Below are 25,176 nucleotides of genomic sequence, written 5' to 3' on the forward strand. Positions count from 1 at the left end.
GCCAACTAAAGTGTACGTGCCATACACTACTCTCCAGTGCTGGAGCGAGAGCAAGAGCTACACTTCATTCCTGTCACGCAGTTTATAAAAAGGAAGGGAGTGCCAACTAAAGTGTACGTGCCATACACTACTCTCCAGTGCTCGAGCGAGAGCAAGAGCTACACTTCATTCCTGTCACGCAGTTTATAAAAAGGGAAGGAGGGCCAAGTAAAGTGTACGTGCCATACACTACTTTCCAGTGCTAGAGCGAGAGCAAGAGCTACACTTCATTCCTGTCACGCAGTTTATAAAAAGCGAAGGAGGGCCTACTAAAGTGTACGTGCCACACACTACTCTCCAGTGCTAGAGCGAGCGCAAGAGCTACACTTCATTCCTGTCACGCAGTTTATAAAAAGCGAAGGAGGGCCTACTAAAGTGTACGTGCCATACACTACTCTCCAGTGCTAGAGCGAGAGCAAGAGCTACACTTCATTCCTGTCACGCAGTTTATAAAAAGCGAAGAAGGGCCTACTAAAGTGTACGTGCCACACACTACTCTCCAGTGCTAAAGCGAAAGCAAGAGCTACATTTCATTCCTGTCACGCAGTTTATAAAAAGGGAAGGAGGGCCAACTAAAGTGTACGTGCCATACACTACTCTCCAGTGCTAGAGCGAGCGCAAGAGCTACACTTCATTCCTGTCACGCAGTTTATAAAAAGCGAAGGAGGGCCTACTAAAGTGTACGTGCCATACACTACTCTCCAGTGCTAGAGCGAGAGCAAGAGCTACACTTCATTCCTGTCACGCAGTTTATAAAAAGCGAAGAAGGGCCTACTAAAGTGTACGTGCCACACACTACTCTCCAGTGCTAAAGCGAAAGCAAGAGCTACACTTCATTCCTGTCACGCAGTTTATAAAAAACGAAGGAGGGCCAACTAAAGTGTACGTGCCATACACTGCTCTCCAGTGCTAGAGCGAGAGCAACAGTTACACTTCATTCCTGTCACGCAGTTTATAAAAAGGGAAGGAGGGCCAAGTAAAGTGTACGTGCCATACACTACTTTCCAGTGCTAGAGCGAGAGCAAGAGCTACACTTCATTCCTGTCACGCAGTTTATAAAAAGCGAAGGAGGGCCTACTAAAGTGTACGTGCCACACAGTACTCTCCAGTGCTAGAGCGAGAGCAAGAGCTACACTGCATTCCTGTCACGCAGTTTATAAAAAGCGAAGGAGGGCCTACTAAAGTGTACGTGCCACACACTACTCTCCCTAGAGCGAAAGCAAGAGCTACACTTCATTCCTGTCACGCAGTTTATAAAAAGCGAAGGAGGTCTTACAAAAGTGTACGTGCCACACACTACTCTCCAGTGCTAGAGCGAAAGCAAGAGCTACACTTCATTCCTGTCACGCAGTTTATAAAAAGCGAAGGTGGGCCTACTAAAGTGTACGTGCCACACACTACTCTCCAGTGCTAGAGCGAGAGCAAGAGCTACAGTTCATTCCTGTCACGCAGTTTATAAAAAGCGAAGGAGGGCCTACTAAAGTGTACGTGCCACACACTACTCTCCAGTGCTAGAGCGAAAGCAACAGCTACACTTCATTCCTGTCACGCAGTTTATAAAAAGGGAAGGAGGGCCAACTAAAGTGTACGTGCCACACACTACTCTCCAGTGCTAGAGCGAGAGCAAGAGCTACACTTCATTCCTGTCACGCAGTTTATAAAAAGCGAAGGAGGGCCTACTAAAGTGTATGTGCCACACACTACTCTCCAGTGCTAGAGCGAAAGCAAGAGCTACACTTCATTCCTGTCACGCAGTTTATAAAAAGGGAAGGAGGGCCAACTAAAGTGTACGTGCCATACACTACTCTCCAGTGCTAGAGCGAGAGCAAGAGCTACACTTCATTCCTTTCACGCAGTTTATAAAACGCGAAGGAGGGCCTACTAAAGTGTATGTGCCACACGCTACTCTCCAGTGCTAGAGCGAAAGCAAGAGCTACACTTCATTCCTGTCACGCAGTTTATGAAAAGGGAAGGAGGGCCAACTAAAGTGTACGTGCCATACACTACTCTCCAGTGCTAGAGCGAGAGCAAGAGCTACACTTCATTCCTGTCACGCAGTTTATAAAAAGCGAAGGAGGGCCTACTAAAGTGTATGTGCCACACACTACTCTCCAGTGATAGAGCGAAAGCAAGAGCTACACTTCATTCCTGTCACGCAGTTTATAAAAAGGGAAGGAGGGCCAACTAAAGTGTACGTGCCATACACTACTCTCCAGTGCTAGAGCGAGAGCAAGAGCTACACTTCATTCCTGTCACGCAGTTTATAAAAAGCGAAGGAGGGCCTACTAAAGTGTATGTGCCACACACTACTCTCCAGTGCTAGAGCGGAAGCAAGAGCTACACTTCATTCCTGTCACAGAGTTTATAAAAAGGGAAGGAGGGCCAACTAGAGTGTACGTGCCATACACTACTCTCTAATGCTAGAGCGAGAGCAAGAACCACACTTCATTCCTGTCACGCAGTTTATAAAAGGAGAAGGAGGTCCCACTAAAGTACTATACCTGCCATACACTACTATCCAGTGCTAGCGCGCGAGCAAGAGCCACACTTTATTCCTGCGACGCGGTTTGTAAAAAGAGAAGGGGGGACTGCTAAAGTATACGTGCCACACACTACTCGCTTGTGCTATAGCGAGAGCACGAGCCACCCTTCATTGCTATCAACACAAGAAGGGCCTACTGAACTACACGAGCAATACCATGTTATCTAGTGCTAGGGCGAAAGCTTGAGCAGCACTTTATTTCCGTCACGTAGTTTATAAAAAGAGAAGAAGACTAAAGTATACGTGCCATACACTACTCGCCGGTGCGAGAGCAAGAGCCACACTTCATTCCTGTTCATGCAGTTTATAAAAAGAGAAAGAGGGCCTACTAAAGTGTACGTGCCATACACTACTCTCTAGTGCTAGAGCGAGAGCAGTAGCTACACTTTATTCCTGTCACGCAGTTTATAGGAAAGCAGATGGAGGGTCTGCTAAAGTGTACGTGCCATACACTCCTCTGCTGTCCAGTGCTAGAGCAAAGCAAGAGCCACACTTCATTCTTGTCACGCAGTTTATAAAAAGAGAAGGAGGGCCTACTAAAGTGCACGTGCCATACACTACTCTCCAGTGCTAGAGCGAGAGCTACACTTCATTCCTGTCACGCAGTGTATAAAAAAACTGATGGAGGGCCTACTAAAGTGTACGTGCCATACACTCCTCTCCTCTCCACTGCTAGAGCGAGAGCAAGAGCCGCACTTCATTTCTGTCACGCTGTTTTTAAAAAGAGAAGGCGGGCCTACTGAAGTATACATGCCATACACTACCGGCTAATGCTAGAGCTAGAGCCCACTCCATTCCTGCCACGCAGTTTAAAAAAAGAGAAGGAGGTCCCACTAAAGTATACCTGCCATGCACTATACTCTCCAGTGCTAGAGCGAGAGCCAGAGCTACACTCCATTGTCGTCACGCAGTTTATAAAAAACAGAATGCGGGCTTACTAAAGTGTACGTGCCATATACTACTAGCTAGTGCTCGAGCGAGAGCAAGAGCCACTGTTGCGAAAAGTAAAGGGCGAAGTGCATGTTGGACGTTCACGTGCATTCACCTGCGCATGAGCTTTTTTTTATTCCATGTTCATCGCTTACCGAGTAAACCTGTCTTCATCACCAGTCTGCGTGTCACTGTCTTGATAGCATTCCTTACAGTATTTTTGGTGCCGAAACCCGGGAGAAGACTCTGCTCAGTTCCTGATTCAGACTGATGAGACGCATGCATGGTGGACAGACTTCGTAAGCAACGGGCACGAGTTCGTGCAAGAATTACCAGGCTTGCGGACGAGATACGCTCCATTCTTCAGCGCTCCCCTCCATGAAAAGAAGAGCTAGAAGTCAAACTTGACATTCTTAATACGAAGGCTTCAGTTCTCAACGACATGAACCGAGACATTTCTGCGATCATCGATGAAGCAGAAATGGAGGCAGAGGCTGCTGAATGCGATCGTTACTTGGAGGAAATTACAACAGCCCGACTGGCCGCTCAGCGGTATCTTAACGGAACACGAGAAAACTTGAACAGCACCCCTGCTCGGAGTGGAGGACCCTCGGGACACAGCTTGCCACATGCCGTGAGCCTTCCGAAATTACGTATTGAGCCCTTCACCGGAGACATGTCCTCGTGGCAGTCTTTTTGGGACCAGTTCGACGCAGCGGTTAACAACAACCCGAATCTATCGAACGTACTGAGGTTCCAGTATCTCCGCTCGCTGGTCAAGGGCAAGCCGGAGTTGGCGATCAGGGGCTTGGACCTGGCTAACGACAACTATCCCGCAGCGCTTGAGATTCTCAAGAATCAGTTTGGAAACAGGGATAAGTTAGTCGCTGAACATCTGAGCCACTTGCTCGAGTTGCCGACCTTCCGGTCTTCTGACGACGTGGGGATGCTAAGGCAGATCTACGATACTCTTACCGTACCGATGCGTAACTTGAAGAGCCTCTCGGTCCTTGAAAGCTCTTACGTCATTGTCCTCGAAACAGCGCTACTTAAGGAGCTGCCACACGATCTCGAGCTTGAATTTTACCGCCATGGTGCATCCCAGACGAATGTCCATCGTGCAGAAGGTCACACCATACAACCAACTGAATCTGACTCTTGCGAGCTGCAGCTTTTGATGAGCTTTCTGCAGAAGGAGATTGACTACAGGGAACGCCTTCTAGGACGGACTGTGAAAGAATCTGCACAAGCTAACTCTGCGCATCTTCAGCAATCTTCTGTACGCACACCTCTACCGTGGCTCCCTCTACAGGAACTGATAATCGCCAGATAAGCTGCATTCTGTGTTGCTCGAAGCAGCTCTGTGGGCCTGTGCTCCGCTGTGCTGTCCCCATACGAGAAGCTGCTGAAACTTAGGAAGTCCGGGCCGGGTGCTGTTTCAGATGTGGAAAGAGGTATCACGTAGCCAAGGTGTGCCGCTCCTCGTCTAGATTAACTTGTGGCATATGCGGCGGAAAGCACCTCACCACCTTAGGTTGCAAGTCTCCGGCCTCTGTAAACCTCGCTACCAATCGAGATTTTCTGACGCCAGAATTTCCAATGCTGCCAGCTACGCCTTCCGAGCTGACAGAGTCTCCGAGTACAGACTCTTCGCAACCTTCTACATCTTCCTCTCTCAGCCTGTCAATGGTCCACAGTACTTCCGTCGTTATATTGCAGACTGCACGAGTATGCAATCACACCACGGGGCAATCGTCTCCCACGGTTATTCGCGTTCTACTCGATGGCGGCAGTCAACGAACGTTTATTCGACGAGATCTGTCGAAGAAACTCCGGTGCCCCTCAGTCGGCTCTGAGAACCTTGCCATCTTCGGTTTTGGTCAAGCGGCTAACAGGCCAGCTCTTCGAAAACGCGTCCGCTTGCGGCTTTCCTCCCACTGTTCCGATCACGAAGTCGAAATTGAAGCCATTGAATTTGATCACCTCTGTTCAGGGAAGCTTCCTGTGCCTGCTTACTTGTCCAGGAGCTGTTTTCCCATCGTATGCCAGTGGCGGATGACCTCAGTAAAGTTCTGGATGTTCTTGGCATAGGCCTTCTTCTCGGGCCCGATCACTACTGGCAGGTAGTTACTGGACGCATCAAGAAACTTCGTGAACACTTCGCAGCCGTCGAAACCATTTTTGGATGGACGCCTCAAGGGGTGCCCAGCCATGGTATTCAAGCTTCAAGCGCAGGCGTTCTCCATGTCCACGCCGAGGAAGTAAGCCTTTCAGAAAGATTGCAAGGATTCTGCGACCTTGAGCGCATTGGAATCGCTGACCTTCCGCCGTCCACAGTGGGGACCTCCGACAATCCTGTTCTTGAAGAATTCCGCAGGAGTACCTACATGACAGATAAGAGGTACACCGTGCGTCTTCCTTGGACGTCTACCTCCGCTGGTCTTGGGAGCAACCGAAGTTTGGCACATCACCGATTGGATAAACTTATCTTAACTAGTCTTCGTAGGGATCCTGCTCTCCTGGAATAGTATGACCAGACGATACAGCAGTACTTGGTCAACGATCATGCCGAAATAGTGCCTAAAGATGTGTCGCCCACACGGTCATACTACATGCCACATCACGCTGTGATACGTCGCGACAGGGAAACTACAAAGGTGCGCATCGTTTTTGATATATCTTCTAAAGAACCCGGATGTCGGTCGTTGAACGAACTCCTGGAACCTGGTCCTAACCTCAACCCCGCCATTTTGGATCTTCTGCTCACGTTCTGCACCTGGAAGATCGCAATGACTGCCGACATTGAAAAGGCGTTTTTACAGAGACTTATTGACCCCTTAGATCGGGAACATGAGAGAACTGATGTTCTGAGGCTGGAACAACATAGAAGGGACAAATACATACAAAGCCTCAATTTGCCTAAGAAATTAACGATGAAAGATGAAAGTCACTGAAAAGGTTAGCGAGCTGTAGGAGTCGAACCAACATCTTCTGGATTGCCGGTCCAGGGCTCTACCAACTGAGCTAAGCTAACACGCCTTCTCAGCGACTTCCAGGGTGCGTCATCTGAAGGGACAAACCAGCCACTCTCTCTCACTCATCCTCCTTTCACTCTTACATTTTTGCTCACTCTTACACACATTCATACGACGGGATCGACGCAGGCGGCAACTGTTGAACATGAGAGAACTGATGTTCTGAAGCTGGAACAACAAGAAGGGACAAATACATACAAAGCCTCAATTTGCCTAAGAAATTAACGATGAAAGATGAAAGTCACTGCAAAGGTTAGCCAGCTGTAGGAGTCGAAGCCACATCTACAAAGTGAGCGGCAGGCAATGGATGGAGTCGTCGCGAGCTGGTAATGAAACTCGTTCTCCCCGACGTTGGATCAAAAAGGCAAACTGGATGGGAAATCACGAGTCCCCAAGTCTACGAAAAGACAGAAGAACACCATCGCCGACGAGATGACTGCTTGATGTTTAGTCGTCGTTATTCCTTGGTTGGACATTGCGAATACGTGCCCCATGAGTTTAAGCTTTGTTGATTACGGCGTGTGTGTTGATGATCAACGGTACGCTTTCAAAGACATGTAAGTGCTGAATCAAGTTTCTGTTGTAATTGCTTACTGTTTTGTGTGGTTTCTTGTAAGCAATCCCATCTCGATGATGAATGCTCACTTTTCTGAAAGCCATGTAAATAACAGTTGTGTGATTTGAGGCTGTTTTGATACTCCTACTAATGTGGACAGCGCCAGAGGCGCAGTGCAAACGAATGAATTTGGACCTCGCTGTGCCAACGTCAAAGCACATTTAGGTAGCAAATTGCGCACTGGTGTTTACATCAGGGTCATTTTACGCCGAATGGTCCAAATTCCTACGCCCCCAGTTCTTTATAAAGAAAACAAATGGTGCGTCTTCGCAATTTGGGTTGTTGGAAGAAGACAGCGCTTCACAGCTCCACCCTATAGTGGCTACTTATAACGTAGAAGGATTGCAATACAGTGGCAGTACTATTTTGAATGCCCAAGACTAATGTGTCCCTCCCTTACCCCGGTCACGCTGCGGGCAGTCTCCCGAATTTTGAGTTCGTCAGGTTGGAAGGTATGCGAACATGACATCCGGATCATTTGGCGATGAATGACCCATAAGGATTGCCTGGTGTCGTTTTTTTCATAGAATTAATTTACATTAGTCACATTTGTCAGCTGAACATAACAATGTTCAACTGACAAATATTGGACTGTGGAGTGGTGTTACTATCTAGTCCATTCCTTCCTGTATGTCACTTGGAAAGCATTATGCATGCAGGCATTCTACCAAAGGGTAGTACATTCGACAGCATTTTTGGGCGCTCAGTATCTATTGGAATTTGTTCGTAAATTATTGCAACTTGATCTTTTGCGTTTGAGGAGTTACAGTCAGCCTGATCAGGGAACATAAGTAACTGGAGTTTAATATTGCAATATTATTTCTAGAAGTTCAACAGTATGTGTTGCGATATTATAGACATTACTATCTAGTCATTGTCTAGCCATTGATAAGCGCTTGTGCCAATATTGGCTTGTCGCAATGCTGCGCGATCCTAAAGTGCATACGCTGGTCACTTTTGCAGTGTTTTAATAGCTTTACTTTGTTTTGTCAAAATGTGTTTCAAATGTGAGCAACTGCATGTCACTTTCCCACACACACACATTCCTGAAACAGTACACACGTACAGGGAAGCTTTTAGGTGTGGTCTAAGTAAAGGCTAATGAAGGTATAATCCTAGACATTATGGCTAATTAAGGGCCAGTACAGGGCTAGAAGCCGCCTCAGTGTGGTATATAAAAGGTATAAAATTGGGCTAGGGGTAGACGTTGGATGTCTTAAGTTGAGACGTCTAGGTGGCGTAACCTTAGCTATTCTAGAGGAAGGCTAGAGGAACTCCCCTAGACATTAAGGCTATTGAGAGACATCTACTAGACCTGCCAGTCGCCCAAATTTAGACGTCGATTAGACATTTATTATCCTGTAGCGCAGCTATCTAAAGATGACGACGAGCGCGCAGCTAAGGCGAGCGTGAGGAGCCAAAACAAGCGAACTTCAGCACCTCCACCACTTCAACCATCACATTCTCCACCAACCATCACATTCTCCACCCAAATTGTCACCATCAAGTCATAGTACAGTTAGTCATCCTCATAGCCCTGGCCGATCTCCGTTGTGGCTAATGGCCATTCTCCGTGGGACGAAGAAGAAGAGCGACAATAAACCTTCAGTTGTTTCCAAGCCTTCGCAGGCTGCGGTAGTCCTTTCCTCTCCCTCCGCGTTGCCTGCCTCGTTTGGTGACTCGCGTCGAACATACGCAGCCTTTGCCGGAGTCGTCCGGGTCACCAAACCGAGTCGACCAGCACGGCATACGCCCGCTGGAGTCGAAAGCTCAAGCCATCCGCTATTTTCCGCGCCCGAAAACAGACCGACAGCTCCGCCAGTTCTTGGGCTTGCTCAATTTCCACCGTCGCTTCGTTCCCCACTGCGCATTCATCCTACATCCCCTCACCGACCTCCTAAGGGCACCGAAACCATCCACTTCCCCGTTACCCTGGTCTCCGGAAGCGTGGAGTTCCTTTCAGGCGGCTAAACAAGCTTTGGTGAGCACAACTTTGCTCGTTCATCCGGTTCCATCTGCCCCAACACGCCTGATGACGGGCGCTTCGACCACAGCCGTTCTTGCTGTTCTGCAGCAGTTTGCTGACGGCGAGTGGCGGCCGCTCGATTTCTTCTCCCGCCGCCTCAAGCCCGCTGAAGCACGCTACAGCACGTTCGGCCGCGAGCTTCTTGCCGTCTACGCTGCTGTGAAGCACTACCGTTATCTACTGGATGGATGTGAATTCCATGTACTCACTGATCACAAGCCATTGACGTTCGCATTCATCGCCAACCATTCCGGCTACTCCGAGCGAGAAACCCGCCAGTTGGCGTTCATATCTGAGTACTCCACGGATGTTCGCCACATTCCAGGTGTCGACAATTCGGCAGCTCACGCTCTTTCGCGCATCCACGCCATCCCGTTTCTGCCCTCTCCTGTGAATGCCGACCAGCTTTTGCAAGCCCAAGCACAGGACGCCGAAGTAAAGGACCACCTAGTCGGCACATCGTCTCTGCAGCTCAAGCCCGTCTACCTACCCGGCTTGGACGACCCCCTCTTGTGTGATGTGTCCACGCCCCGACCTCGACCATTCGTCCCCGAGCCTTTGCGACGCAAGATATTCGCCGAATAGCACGACATTGCTCATCCCGGCGTGCGCGCGACGCATAAGGCCATCGCCGATCGTTACGTCTGGCCTGGAATCAACAGGGACATCCGCAGGTGGACCCAGTCCTGCATCGGTTGTCAGCGATCGAAAGTGCAGCGCCACACAAAGACGCCTATTCGGCCGTTCCCGAGCCCAGCCGGTCGCTTCCGCCATCTTCACCTCGATTTAGTCGACCCACTGCCCATCTCTCATGGCTGCCGATACCTTCTCACGGCAGTCGATCGATTCACGCGCTGGCCACAGGTCGTCCCCATCCCCGACATAACCGCTGATACCGTCGGTCGCGCCTTCCTTCTTGCCTGGGTCGCTCGTTTCGGCTGCCCTGCCATCGTCACTACCGACAAGGGCAGGCAATTCATCTCATGCAGCTTCTCATCCCTTCTTGCTGCTATTGGTGCCCAGCACATCACGACCACCGCTTACCACCCTGCGGCAAATGGGATGGTTGAGCGGCTGCACAGGCAACTGAAAGCCGCCATCTGCGCGCGCCCCGACCCCACCAACTGGGTTGACCACCTCCCTTGGGTCCTCCTTGGCCTCAGGTCCTCCCTCAAGCAGGACCTTAAGTGCAGCTCCGCTGAATTAGTCTTCGGCTGCGCATTGCGGTTACCTGGCGATTTCTTGGAGCACCCTTCCAGGCACCCTCCCGCAGGTGACGACTTCGCCAGACAACTCCGACATCACTTCCGGCTCCGCCTCGGCAGCCTTTATACAGAAAGATATTCGTGCACCCCGACCTGAACAAGTCTTCCCATGTGTTCATCCGTGCGGACCACGTGAAGCCACCGCTTACTCCGGTATACACAGGCCCGTACTAGGTCCTCTCCCGCGACGAAAAGACAGTCACTGTCGACATCAACGGCCATCGTACAACGGTTTCCCAGGACCGGCTCAAACCAGCATATGTCGAAGTTAACACCTATCCGGCGCAGCTCCCCGTTCTGCCGACACGACACAAAGGTCGTCCGCCTAACCGTTCTCGACAAAACGCTGTCTCCTGGCGCTCTCCACTAGTAACGCACCAGTGTCTAGGGGGGGGGGAGCCCTGTAGCGCAGCTATCTAAAGATGACGACGAGCGCGTAGCTAAGGCGAGCTGTTGTTTCCAGTTCAGTTGTTTCCAAACCTTCGCATGCTGCGGTTGTCCTTTCTTCTCCCTCCGCGTTGCCTGCCTCAATCCCACCTTTGTCTACATGGGTAGAGCTAGAGCAAATGCCACATTCCATTCCTGTCACGCAGTTTGTAAAAAATGAGAAGAAAGGCCTACTAAAGTATCCGTGCCATACACGACTTGGTAGTGCTAGGACGAGAGCCACACTTCAGCAGAAAACAAGCAATAGGAAATGATCGATAGAAATCAAGCAAGAGTAAATTGTCGATAGGAAACAAGCAACAGGAAATGCCTGATAGAAAACAAGCAATATGCATCGTTAATAAAAAAGCAATAACACATGGTCGATAGTAAATTAGAAATATGGAATGGTCGATAGAAGACGAGCTATAGAAATAGCCGATAGAAAACAAGCAATGGGAATGGTCGATAGAAAGCAAGCAATACGTAATTGTCGATAGAAAACAAGCTATGGGAATGGTCGGTAGAAAACAAGGAATAAGAAGTGGTCGACAGAAAACAAGCAACAGGCAATGAGTGATAGATAGCAAGCAATAGGCAATGGTCGATAGAAAACAAGCAACAGGAAGTGGTGGATAGAAAACAAGTAGTATAGGAATGCTCAAATGAAAACAAGCAATAGGAAATGATGGATAGAAGACAACCAATGGGGCATGGTCGATAGAAAATAGACAATAGCAAACATCGATAGAAAACAAACAGTAGGAAATGCTCGATAGATAACAAGCAATAGGAAATGGCCGATAGAAAGCATGCCATAGGAAATGGTCGATAGAAAACAAGCATTAGGAAATGGTGGATAGAAGACAAGCAAAAGGACATGGTCGATAGAAAATAGACAATAGCAAATATCGATAGAAAACAAGCAATAGGAAATGCTCGATAGATAACAAGCAATAGGAAATGGCCGATAGAAAACGTGCCATAGGAAATGGTCGATAGAAAACAAGCAATAGGAATGGTCGATAGTAAGCAAGCAAAAGGAAATGGTTGATAGAAAATAATAAGATTGGTCGATGCAAAAGAAGCAATAGAACTTGGTCGATAGAAGACAAGCAATACAAATTGCCGATAGAAAACAACAATGGTAATGGTTGATAGAAAACAGGCAATACGGAATTGTCCATAGAAGACAAGAAATGGGAATAGGGACTGTGCGACCAGTGCGACAAACTGGTGGCGCCGCAATGCGGCCTCCGGAGAAAGTACCTTGCGTGATAGCCGCCGGGTAGCCAGCTTTGTTTACATGTGAAGTGCGGGCATCTTTTTTTGCCACAGCATCGCTAACTGTGCCAGCACCTAAAAGAACTCTTCATTAGGGGCCAGATGCTTAATTTCTCGTGATTTCTACGCTTCCAATACCAGCGTTTGTGACGCGCCATAATAGCGTTTGTGTGACGCGTGACGCCATAATAGCGTTTGTGACGCGCGTTCGGCGATTGCATGAGGTGTGCATAACATGAGCGAATATATTCTATTTCTTTTGTTCTAGTTTCAATGAAACTGAATGAGGACCTGCAAAATGATCAATGATTTACAGTTGCCACTTTCGTGACGGTGAAACGCCGCTGGATATCGCCGTCAAATGCACCGACCAAACGGCAACCTATTTCGAGATAATGATTGAGGTTTTTCATCGACAGTGCCCAGAGCCGATATTGCTCCCGGTATGACGAGTCTCACAGTGAGAACAGAAGTTCTACGTTGTCCAAAAGGTTTAGTATTTACTCACCGACCATTTCACAGCTGTCGTCCCGCAAGCCTACGGCGGTAGCCGAGGTAAAAACTCATACTTTCTTCTTTGAGGATATCTTTAGCGTTATTGTATCTGAAGATACTGGAAAAACTGCAGTACAAGTTCAGGCAATAAGTTGTGACCCCACGTGTTTATTTGTATGGATAAAACGGACGGATGATGTAAATTTCAGTGACAAAGCTATGTGGTGCAAAGACGACAAAAGAAATACAAGAACAAGACTCAGTCAAAAACATGATATTACAAATGGCTGGAGTCAGAGGAATACACGTATATGCCTTCGCTAGCAAGCCAGGAGTTTGTGAGGAGTCAAGTAACCATCCTCTCGACGTATCACTTACAGGTGTTTTGACCGGACAGACGCGAGTGGCTGTTCTCCTTCCGTACTGTTAGATGCATTATAAATATGGTGGTTGCTTCTGTGCAGTTTGTCTCCATTCACTTCGTTCGCGCCCCAGAAAGGTTCCACATTATTTGCACTTCGAAAATTAGCCCTTCTAATTACGGCGGTCGCCACGCAAGCTACGGTTCCACTTGAGAATGCATAGAACGGGCGGCATGGTATCACGTCGGATACGTCCAAGACTGCCACTGGCGGCGCTGTCGCGACGGAGCAGCGCGCCCCCTTTAGGTGTCGCACGGTCCCTATAGTCGATAGAAAATAAGGAATAGGAAATGGTCGGTGCAAAACAAGCATTAGAAATGGTCTGTAGAAAGCAAGCAATGAGACATGGTTGATAGAAAACAAACTGAAAATGGTGGAGAAAATAAGCAACATGAATGGTCGATTGAAAAAAGCAGTAGGAAATGGGTGATAGATAACAAGGAATAGGAAGTGGTCGATAGAAACGAAGCAGTAGGGATGCTCGACTGAAAACAAGCAATAGCACGTGGTCGATGGAAAGCAAGCAATTGGAAATGGTCGTTAGAAAACAGACAATAAGAATGATCGATAGAAAACAAGCAATTAATTTGATTTGATTTGTCTTAAAGACACCTGCCAACAGCGGTGGGACAGCCTAAGAGCAGAATAGGAAATGGTCGATGGAAAACATGCAATAGGAAATGGTCGATAGGAAACAAGCAATAGCACATGGTCGATAGTAAATTAGCAATAGCGAATTGTTGATAGAAGACAAGCAATAGAAATAGCCGATAGAAAACAAACAGTGGTAATGGCAAAACAAGTAAGAGAAATGGTCGATAAAAAACAAGCAATAAGAAAAGTGGTCGCTAGAAATCAATCAACAGGAAATGGTGGACAAAACAAGTAATAGGAAATGGTCGATAGAAAACAAGCAACAGGAAATGGTGGAAAAACAGTTAACATGAATGATAGATAACAAGCAATAGGAAATGGTGGATAGAAGACAAGCAATAGGAATGGTCGATAGAAAACAAGAAATATGATTGCTCGATAGAAAACAAGCAGTAGGAAATGGTCGATAGGAAGCAAGCAGTACGAAAATGGCTGATAAAAAACAAGCAAACAGGAAATGGTCGATAGAAAAGAAGCAATACGAAATTGTAGATAGAAAACAAGCGCTAAGAATGTTCGATAGAAAGTAAGGAGTAGGAAATGGTCCATAGAAAATAAGCAATGGTCGGTGCAAAACACGTCATAGAAATGGTCGATAGAAAATAAGCAGTAGGAATGCTCGATTGAAAACAAGTAATAGCACATGTTCGATGGAAAACAAGCAATGGGAAATGGTCGTTAGAAAGCAGACAGTAGGAATGATCGATAGAAAACAAGCAAGAGGAAATGCTCGATACAAAAAAGGCAATAGGAAATTGTCGATAAAAAACAAGCAATAGAAACTTTCGATAGTAAGCAAGCAGTAGGAAATGGCCTACAGAAAACAAGCAATAGGAAATGTTCGATAGAAAAGCAACAGCACACAGTCGACAGAAGACAAGTAATAGCACGTGACTGATAGAAAACAAGCAAATAGGAAATGTTCGACAGAAAACAATAATACAAGGTCGATAGAAAAGCAACAATACATGGTCGATGGTAAATTAGCAATAGGGAATGGTCAATAGAATAAAAGGAATAGAAATAGCCGATAGAAAAGAAGCAATGGGAGCGGTTCATAGAAAATTAGCAATAGGAAATGATCGATGCAAAACAAGTAAGATAAATGATCAATATAAAACAAGCAATAAGAAGTGGTCGATAGAAAACAAGCAACAGGAAATTATGGATTAAACAAGCAACATGGATGGTCGATAGAAAACAAGCAATAGGTAATGGTGGATACAAAACTAGCAATAAAATGGTCGATAGAAAACAAGCAATATAATTGGTCGAGAGAAAACAAGCAACAGGAAATGGAGGATAAAAACAAGCAATTAAATGGTCTATAGAAAGCAAGCAAGAGGAAATGGTCGATAAAAAAGCAACAACACATGGTCGATTGAAAGTAAAAGGAAATGGACAATAGAAAACAGACAGTAGGAAAGGTCGATATAAAACAAGCAGTACCAATGGGCGAGAAAAAACAAGCTATAGGAAATCGCCGATAGAAAACAAGCTATAGGAATGTTCGATAGTAAACAAGGAATATGAATGATCGATAGAAAACAAGCAGTCTGAATGGTCGTTCGAAAACAAGCATTAGGAAAAGGGCGATAGTAAACAATAGGAATGGTTAACAAGGAACAAGCAATAGGAATGGTTGACAAGGAACAAGCAATAGGAATAGTCGATAGTAAACAATGAATAGGAATGGTTGGTAGAAAACAATCAATGGGAATGGTCGATGGAAAACAAGCAATACGAAATTGTCGATAGAAAATAAGGAGTAGGAATGGTCGATAGAAAATAAAGAATAAGAATGGTCGATAGAAAACCAGCAATGGGAATGGTTATCAATGGAAAACAAGCAATACAAAATTGTTAACAGAAAACAAGCAAGAGGAATGGTCGATAGGAAACAAGCAATAGGAATGGTCGAAACAAAAGGAACAACACATGGTCGATAGATACGATCGATGGTAGATAGACAAGTAATAGAAAATGTTCGATAGAAAACAACCAATGGAAATGATCGACAGAAAACAAGCAATATGATTGCTCGATTGTAAATTAGCAATGGGAAATGGTCGATAGAAAACAAACAATAAGAAATGGTCGATAGAAAAAAAGCAATAGGAATGGTCGATAAAAACAAGCAATAGGAAATGGTCGATAGAAAACAAGCAATTGAAATGGTCGATAGAAAGCAAGCAATAGGAAATGGTCGATAGAAAGCAAGCAATAGGAAATGGTCGAGAAAAAAACACGCAATAGAAATGGTCGATAGAAAACAAGCATTGAAAATGGTCGATCAAAAACAAGATGCAACAACTCAGGGAAAAGAGGCGCTGATGCCAGGAATCGAACCTGGGTCTTCTGATTTCCGGTCAGATATGTACCACAGGTTCGATTCCTGGCGTCAGCGCCTCTTTTCCCTGAGTTGTTGCATTCGTTGATTTCTGGGCGTTGAGGCTTACGTGTTTGTGTCGTCAATAAGTGTGGGCTGCCTCGGCCAAATCTCGTTGTTTACGTCAAAAACACGATGTTTTTTTAATTCCGTGCTAGCGCCGCGAAGCAGCTCTGGCTATGAGCGGCGTACAGACGTGGACAGATGGAGAGAGGACAGCAGGAAGGAGTAGGAGACAGGGGGTTAGTATGCGTCCTGGGCCGCCTTCAGGGGGAACTGTGCCGACATTCGTCTGGAAAGTCTTCGAAAAACCCAGGGAAAACCTCAGACAGCACAGCCGTGGCACAGTGACAGGATTCGAACCGTGTCACCTCCCAGTGTCGGCGTGGAAAGCGATCATCTTAAACACTATGCCACGGGAGCTGTTAACAAGAAATATGATTTCACGCTGTCGACGAGTGCACGCGCAGCAGAGGCGCTATAGTTAACGCCGGTATTCGCAGAGTTCTTTGCAGAGAACGAGCGGTGCTTGGAGCAGTTGAGTTTCACCACCGCTGGGTGACCTCTGACATTCTCTTCCGGGCGGACAATGGCAAGTTCTATGTTAACCTATGAGGTGTGCACATCCTCGAGTTGTTCTCCCACTTGCGGCTTTCCAGTGTCATGGACTGTTGCATGGCGAAACGGACACATATAGCAATCTCTAAACAGCCTTAGTAGCTGGGCGAGAGTTGGTGTTCAGAATGTTGTTCGAGTCTGTCTGAGTTGCTACAGGAAGCCGGCCCCTGTGGCCGGCCTTCCATTTGATGCCAATACACTCTCTCCGTCATCGCATCTCCGTGGCATACCGTCATCGCCGGTCGGGACTCATGGAGAGGAACTCCACCTCCTGTACATCTGGTGTCCCGAACGATGAACATCAAGTTCGGCGCAACTCGGTCCTTCACCATCCCAAATTTCTGACCACACCATCGACGAGCACTACCACGACACGCTATCCCTGGAAGCCACCGCCATTACTCGACTCATCACGACCACATCACGACCGCCCTTCGCCTCTCGACCGACACGCCGATCGCTCCATCAAGCTTCCATCCACGCTACCGATTCGACCGACCACGCAACGACCCGACAGCTCTCTGATCATCCCATCCGCCCACCGACCATCGCTCCACGGCTTCCAGGGACCGACCTGCGCTATCCACGGCCTCCGGCACACTCACGACCCACCGCTTCATTTAATGCACCTCGACGCTCATCCGCTGCCGTCCGCGACACCAGAGCAACGTGCTCACCTGCCGGTTTCGGCAGTCGCGGCAGCCGACGCCACGGCACGTTTTCAGCCGGCATCTCGGCAGTCAACACGGCTAACGCAGGCTCGCTATCCCTGGGATTGACCCTACGAGCTCTCGCGCTCCCGTGTCGGTTGCGGCACCCCAGGCCACGACTCTGACGCCCGACGACTTCACCTATCACCCCCGGCAAGCCTCATCTCTGCAGCTTCCTCCCCTCTCATCGACCGTTTCACGCCACGTGCGATGTGCCGGGCCGTGGGCATGTCCAGCAGTGCGCGTCATCCACGGTCGCTCTTGCTCTCTCCCTCCGGTGTAGATGTGGTTCCTCGTTCTTTTTTCGTGCCCCTCTGCGTCTGAGGGCGAGCACTGTAGCGGGCCGTGGACAACGACGAAGATGGCCACGCGCCTTGAACACCGGCCTCAGTTCCACTGGCGCGACATTGAGATAGGCCACCGTCATCGCCTCTCCGTGGCATACCATCATCGCCGGTAGGGACTCATGTTGAGAAACTCCACCTCCTCTACAGAAGCAACAGGGAATTGTCGATAGAACAAGCAATAGAAATGGTGGGTCGAAGACAAGCAATAGGAATAGGTCGACAGAAAACAAGCAATGGAAAATGGTTTGCGGAAAACAAGCAATAGGAAAAGGTCGATCGAAAACAAGCAATAGCAAATGGTTGATAGAAAGAAGTAATGGGAATGGTCGATGGAAAACAATCAATATGATTGCTCAGTGGTACGTTAGCACAATAGGAAGTAGTCGATAGAAGAAAAGCTATAGGAATGGTCGATAGTAAGCAAGCAATAGGAAATGGTCGATAGTAAACAAGGAATAGGAATCGTCGATAGAAAACAAGCAACAGGAATTGGTCGATAGTAAACAAGGAATAGGAACGGTCGATAGAAAACAAGCACTAGGAATGGCCGATAGTAAACGAGAAATAGGAATGGTCGATAGAAAACAAGCAATAGGAATGTTTGATAGTAAACAAAGAATAGGAATGGTCGATAGAAAACAAGCAATAGGAATGGCCCATAGTAAACAAGGAATAGGAATGGTGGATAGTAAACAAGGAATAGGAATGGTCGATAGAAAATAATTACTGGTCGATAGTAAACAAGGAATAGTAATGGGCATTAGAAAAGAGGGAATATTAATGGTCGATGGAAAACAAGCAATAGGAATGTTTGATAGTAAACAAAGAATAGGAATGGTCGATAGAAAACAAGCGATAGGAATGGCCGATAGTAAACAAGGAATAGGAATGGTCGATAGAAAACAAGCAATGGTCGATAGTAAACAAGTAATAGGAACGGGCGATAGAAAAGAAGGAATAGGAATGAGCGATAGTAAGAGCGGTCGATAGAAAACAAGCAGTAGAAAATGTTCGATAGAAAACAAGCAATAGGAATGGTCGATAGCAGAGAAGCAATTGTAAATGTGCCGATAGAAAACAAGCAATAGGAATGGTCGATAGTAAGCAAGGAATAGGAATGGTCGATAGAAAAGAGGGAATAGGAATGGTCCACAGAAAACAAGCAGTTGGAAAGGTCGATATAAAACAAGCAATACGAATGGGCGCAAGAAAACAAGCTATAAGAATGTTCGATAGGAAACGAATAAGATTGGTCGATAGTAAACAATGAATACAAGGAAAACAAGCAATATGATTGCTCGATTGTAAATTAGCAATAGCAAGTTATCGATAGAAGACAAGCAATAGGAAAATTGTGGGTGGAAAAGAAGTAATTGAAAATGGACGATCGATAACAAGGCAGTGGGAATGGTCGATAGAAAACAAGCAATAGGAACAGCCTCTGCTCGAAATATCGGCGGCTCCTGTCCTGAGGCAACTCCCTTCGTACTTCTTTACCGGTTCGCTGGATTTCTAGTAGAAACAAACAATAGGAATGGTCGAGAGTAAACAAGCAACGGAAATGATCGACAGAAAACAAGCAATATGATTTCTCGATTGTAAATTAGCAATAGGAACTGGTCGATAGAATACCAGCAATAGGAAATAGTCGATGGAAAAGAAGCAATTGAAAATTGTCGATAGAAAATAAGCAATAGGATAGAAAACAAGCAACGGAAATGATCGATAGTAAACAAAGAATAGGAATGGTTGATAGAAAACAAGAAATAGTTATAGTCCATAGTAAACAAGGAATAGGAACGGCCAATAGAAAACAAGCAATTGGAAATGGTCGATTGAGACCAACCGCAGCCACGCCCGGCGACGTTTGGGACTTATTAACACATGTTCTACGTGCAGAAAGATAGCTTGCCGCTACTTTTCTTTGCTTAATACTTCACTGGCTTTGCACTGGGCTTTCAGACCTTTCTCTACCCTGACGGGAGGACATCACGTTCTACGTGACCTTCTGACGCCACCCACTCAAACGTTGCATGGGGTAACTTCGCCAATTATCCTGTTGGTTACCGTGGTACAGGGAGCATCCCAATGAAGACTACTAAGGGATGCTCGCATGTTTTTTTGTGGTGGATAGTCCTCTTGGACTACCCACCCTCTTGCAAACCCAGCAAACCCTTTTGCTCTGGGGCCTGGGTAGTCCTCTTGGACTACCCAGGCCCCAGAGCAAGAGGGTGTAGAGGAGGTGTTGTTCCTCTACATGAGTCCCGACCGACGGTGATGGTATGCCACGGAGAGGCGATGACGGTGGCCTATCTCCATGGCCGTGCCAGTGAAACTGAGGCAGGTGCTCCAGGCGCGTGGCCATCTTCGTCGTTGTCCACGGCCCGCTACAGTGCTCCCCCCTCAGACGCGAAGCGGCGATAAGAAAGATCGAAGAATCACGTCTATACCGGAGGGAGAGAGCAAGAGTGACCGTGGATGACGCGCACTGCTGGACATGTCCACGGGCGGCACAGCACACGCTGCAGGCAGCGGTCGATGAGTGGGGCGGGAGCGGCCGAGATGAGGTTTGCAAGAGATGAACGTTGACGTCGTCGAAGTCGTGGTCTGGCGTTGGAATCGTGGCCTGGAGTGCCGCAACCGGCACGGGAGCGAGAGCTCGTAGGGTCCCGGGAACTGAGGATGCGTAGCCATGAGGACTGCCGAGACGCCGGCTGATGCGTGCCGTGGGCGAGCACGTTACTCAGGTGTCGCGGCCGGCAGCGAATGCGCGTCGAGATGCAGGATGCATGAAATGAAGCGGTGGGTCGTGAGTGTGCCGGAGGCCGTGGATAGCGCAGGTCGGCCCTGGAAGCCGTGAAGCGGGTCGGTGGGCGCATGGGATGATGAGTCCGGACGTTGCGTGGTCGGTCGGATCGGCAGCGTGGACGGATGCGGTCGGCGTGTCGGTCGTGATGCGTCGGGTAATGGTGGTGGCTTCCAGGGATAGCGTGCCTTAGTAGTGCTCGTCGATTTTGTCAAAAATTTGGGATGGAGAAGGGCCGAATTGCTCCGAACTTGATGTTCATCGTTCGGGTCACCAAATGTAGAGGAGGTGTTGTTCCTCTACATGAGTCCCGACCGACGGTGATGGTATGCCACGGAGAGGCGATGACAGTGGCCTATCTCCATGGCCGTGCCGGTGAAACTGAGGCAGGTGCTCCAGGCGCGTGGCCATCTTCGTCGTTGTCCACGGCCCGCTACAAGGGTTTGCACGCCCCTCCCTCTCCTGTGCCACCATCATCTCTCCCCTCCCTCTTTCACCCTCCCCTCTTCTTCCTCCCCTGGGTGCACCGAGCCGCCACTTCAGAGCAGGCTGACCTCACCTTTCCCCTACATCACCCCAACCCCCTCAAACGTTGCCCACTTGCGCACTGCTGATGATGGCCGAAGAAGGCCGAAACTGTGCCCAGTGCTTTTCTGGCGACGTTTGGGACCTATAAACACATGTTCTATGTGCAGCCAAACAGCTTAGGCTACTTTTCTTCCCTTAATACTTCACTGACTTTGCACTGGGCTTTCAGAGGTGAGTCTCTCACCCTGACGGGAGGACATCACGTTCGACGTGACCTTCTGACGCCACCCACTCAAACGTGGTTACATCCCACTTCGCCTATTCCTATTTCGCCTAATCCGGATTACCGGATTAAAGAGGCCGGAGGGGTGACAGGCGTTAGGCGAAATGGGACTGCCGTGAGTGCCGTGCAATCTCATTAGGCGAAACGGTACTGTCTGGAAGTGGGCGTTACTTACACGTCCCACTCCGATGGCGACGTCTGTAAGAAACGAATGCGCTCGTCCGACAACAACCTTACGTTGCCCGAAACAAGGACCCCTTATATTTGCAAATGAAGGTTTGCGCGATGGAAAGCGGACAATTTCTCACCGGACGTTTGCTCACCAGTTAAGGGCTGGGACCGGACATTTGCTCACCCCCTTCTATTTTACCATGAGCCCACCCTGACAGTTTCAAATTTATCTTCATCTTTTCCCTCTGTGTGAATAGTGAATTATAGTAAGCGTTGTATTTTCCAGATCAATTTTATTTTTCGAACCGTTTAGAAAGACAGCATCGTCTGACAGCTGATATGTATACAGGGTGTTTTTCGAGACAGATTTTTCATTAAAAAACTATAAGGGTTAGAGACGCGTTGTTTTCACTTCTATCATCTCTGGGCCGGCGGACGTTCTTGGCCATATGTTGCTCAACTGTCAAATGAAAAATTACCTAAACAAATTGTTAATTAACTTATTAATTACAAAAGCTACGAAGTTGTTCCAATCAAAACATCTGTTCTTTTAGGTAGCCTGATATCGTAGCCGTTTTCAGAACAAAAATCCGTTCGGTAGATCGTCCGCAGAAAAATTCGTGAAGGAACACCATTTTTTCTTTATTTTGTTCATTGCGCATCTTCGGAGACGCGTCTTTCCTTCGCCCCCAATGTCAGAGGGTGACGGAGCCTCATGCGTCGAAGATGCCGCCACAGTGCCGCCTACTATGAATCGTGCGCAATCAGGGCCAGCGTGACTGAAGTGAGGTATTCTGCGTGAGTGTTGCAGGAGCACATTTACAATTTTATGCATGGCATTACGTGTACTTTTGCAACATGTTTTTCTACGGGTTTTTTCAATGAAACTGAATCCCTAATTCATTCACAATCGGGTATGGACGGCAGCACTTTTTACTGGCTATAAGGCGGGTATAATGTTGTGAAGTGCACAAAATAGGATTGCAGATACTAAAGTAGGAATGTGGGGAACTTGGCGTTGACTATTCATCTCAAAGCAGCAACACAGGATACGGATGACAAGTGAAAAAGCAGCAGTCCTATTCACTCATCGCTGTGTCTTGTGTTGCAGCTTTGGGATGGCCAGAATTGCTGATAGTTGGTAAATCTAAGTCATCTTCAGGTGAAGTAGCATTGACGTCTATTAGTACAGGTTCGACATGTGACAGATTTCGTGTGTCAGATCCGTGTGGCAGATGTGACAGATTCGACAGATGTGACATGTATTTTTCTGAGACGCCAAAAAAATATATGTTCAGTGCAATGAGTCGGTAGTAGACATTCCCAGTAATCCAATTCTTGAATTTTGAGTTACTTTTAGAATCTTCTCAGAGTAAGAAGACACCATCAACAGACCACTACCACGCACTGGACTGCATTGTCCTGTAGCAGTATGTACTCTGTTTGGAATATGATCGATTATGTGTACCCATTTTTGTGGCAAAGTGAGATATTCATATTCTCTAGATTTTGTGCTTCCACTGAGATTGTAGTGGTGTTAGTCAAAGGTGTGGCTTCTGCTTCAGGGTGGCTCCGGAAGCTGATTCTGAGCCAGCTGGCTGGAAGTCTGTTCTGGCTCTACGATCCACTTCTGGTATCTCTAAATCTCTAAATCCATTTCTGGTTCCATAATCCACTTGCAAGTGGATCCATTTCAAAACAGAAATTCATTCCTAGCTGGAAACCGATTACTGGTTCCATACTCCACTTGCAAGTGGATCCACTTCAATAATTTTTCCACCTGGGAGATATACCTGAGGATAGTAGGACAGACAGTATACCTGAGGTAGCGAAGAATGAGAAGGTAATTTTTCAGCTGAGAAACGGTCCATTAGTTTAGACAGGAACTCTAAAACGTTTACCAAATAAACTGGGAAGACCTTTCAAAATACTGTAGAAAGTGTAGTAGATAGATATTTTATATCTGATAAACCACAAAAACGACAACACCTGCGCAAAATTCAGGTCAGATATGCGTGTTTATTGATACCTCAATGTCGTCTGCTACGCTGGTGATGAAACTGCGCCTGGATTCGAACCCGGGTCACCTCCCAGTCTCGACGTGGAATGCCATGGTGGTGTGGTGGTAGTGGCGGTGAAAGGGCTAATGAAAGAGCTCGCCGTTGTCAGCAACGTCACCACTAAAGCTCTGGAGGAATGTGCGTCCTGGGCCGACTTCTAAGGGAACTGTGCTGACATATATGTCTGAAAGCGTCTGAGGAAAACCCAGGAAAAACCCCAGACAGCACAGCCGGCACCGGGATTCGAACCCGGGTACCTTCCAGTCTCGACGTCACATGGCCAGCACGCTAACCTGAGCCACGGGAGCTGGTCCCAGGTACCGTTGTTGGCCTATCACATATATCACAAGGACTACAGTCTACAGTCTCGTGTCCACGTTATCCAATCACGATGCAGATCCCGTAGGGCGGATTAGGACGTGGTCGATATTTTCTTGTAAATTGTGATAAGAACTAGCAAGCTTATAATTTAACAGATTTTTTTTTTTTCATAAAATTCAATGGAAAACTTGCCACACACAATTCAAAAACCCGGGTAAACTCTCGTGCCCTTACGCTATGACGTCACTTTCTACTAGCCTCGCTCCCAATTGCCGATGTGGAACTTTGGTGAACTTCGTATTGTGCGGCTGCGCCAAGACGCTAGATCCTGAGGGGTATCATTGCCGCGTCACTCACTCTTCCAGGTGCTTCCGCGCAAAAATGTAGCTCCTACTTCTCATTGGCTGCTGTGTGGGACGCCTTGCATTCTAGTTGCCTCCGCGGGAAAAATGAAGCCATTATTTCAATTTCAACTATTTTTGTTGTACTGTTTATTAATAGGCCTGTTCTTTCACACGAATGTTGCACGGACGATATTTTTCGCGTTGTTGAAATACTGGGAACTTTTTGCCTGCTTTGTAGTTTGTTGGGTTTGTGTGTTGAAGGTTGAAGTCAGTGAAACCGGTTGAAGCCGTCATGGCTACAGAAGCCCGCTCATATTCGAAACGTTGAAAGTGTATCTGAAGCATGCGAAGCACTTTGTAATTTGTCAGGGGTACTGTGCATCACCGCTGTGTTTCTCATGGGTCATCATGAGGCGTCTTACGCCAGTGATATGAATTTGATGAAACAAATGGGATTCAAGTCAACTCTTTTTCGAGAAGCAAGTGAAATCATTATGTATCCAGAATTAGTTTTTTCTGTATTTATTTATTTCTGCTATTACGCAACAACGCCTTACGACATTACTGTATACAAATAAATTTAAAGTAAGCAATAAGTCAGCATACAAAAAGAAAGACTGAAAAGCACACATGTATAAAACAATACGTACTGAGGTCCTGAACAAATCAGCTCTATACATCCGTTGGGCTAAATTTTCCTGTGGTGATCAATCTCGATGAGATGTACGATGGAGGTTCCAAGTAATTATAGAAGAGGTTCCTTTGTCATATACTAGTTTTATCATTAGTAATCTTATCTAAAAATTGCAAACGTAACTGTTGTTTCCTTGTCGACAAACTATCCCAACCTAATCTTGACTTTATC

This window comes from Ornithodoros turicata, chromosome 1 (assembly GCF_037126465.1).
Source record: "Ornithodoros turicata isolate Travis chromosome 1, ASM3712646v1, whole genome shotgun sequence".
NCBI classification, from domain to species: Eukaryota; Metazoa; Arthropoda; class Arachnida; order Ixodida; family Argasidae; genus Ornithodoros; species Ornithodoros turicata.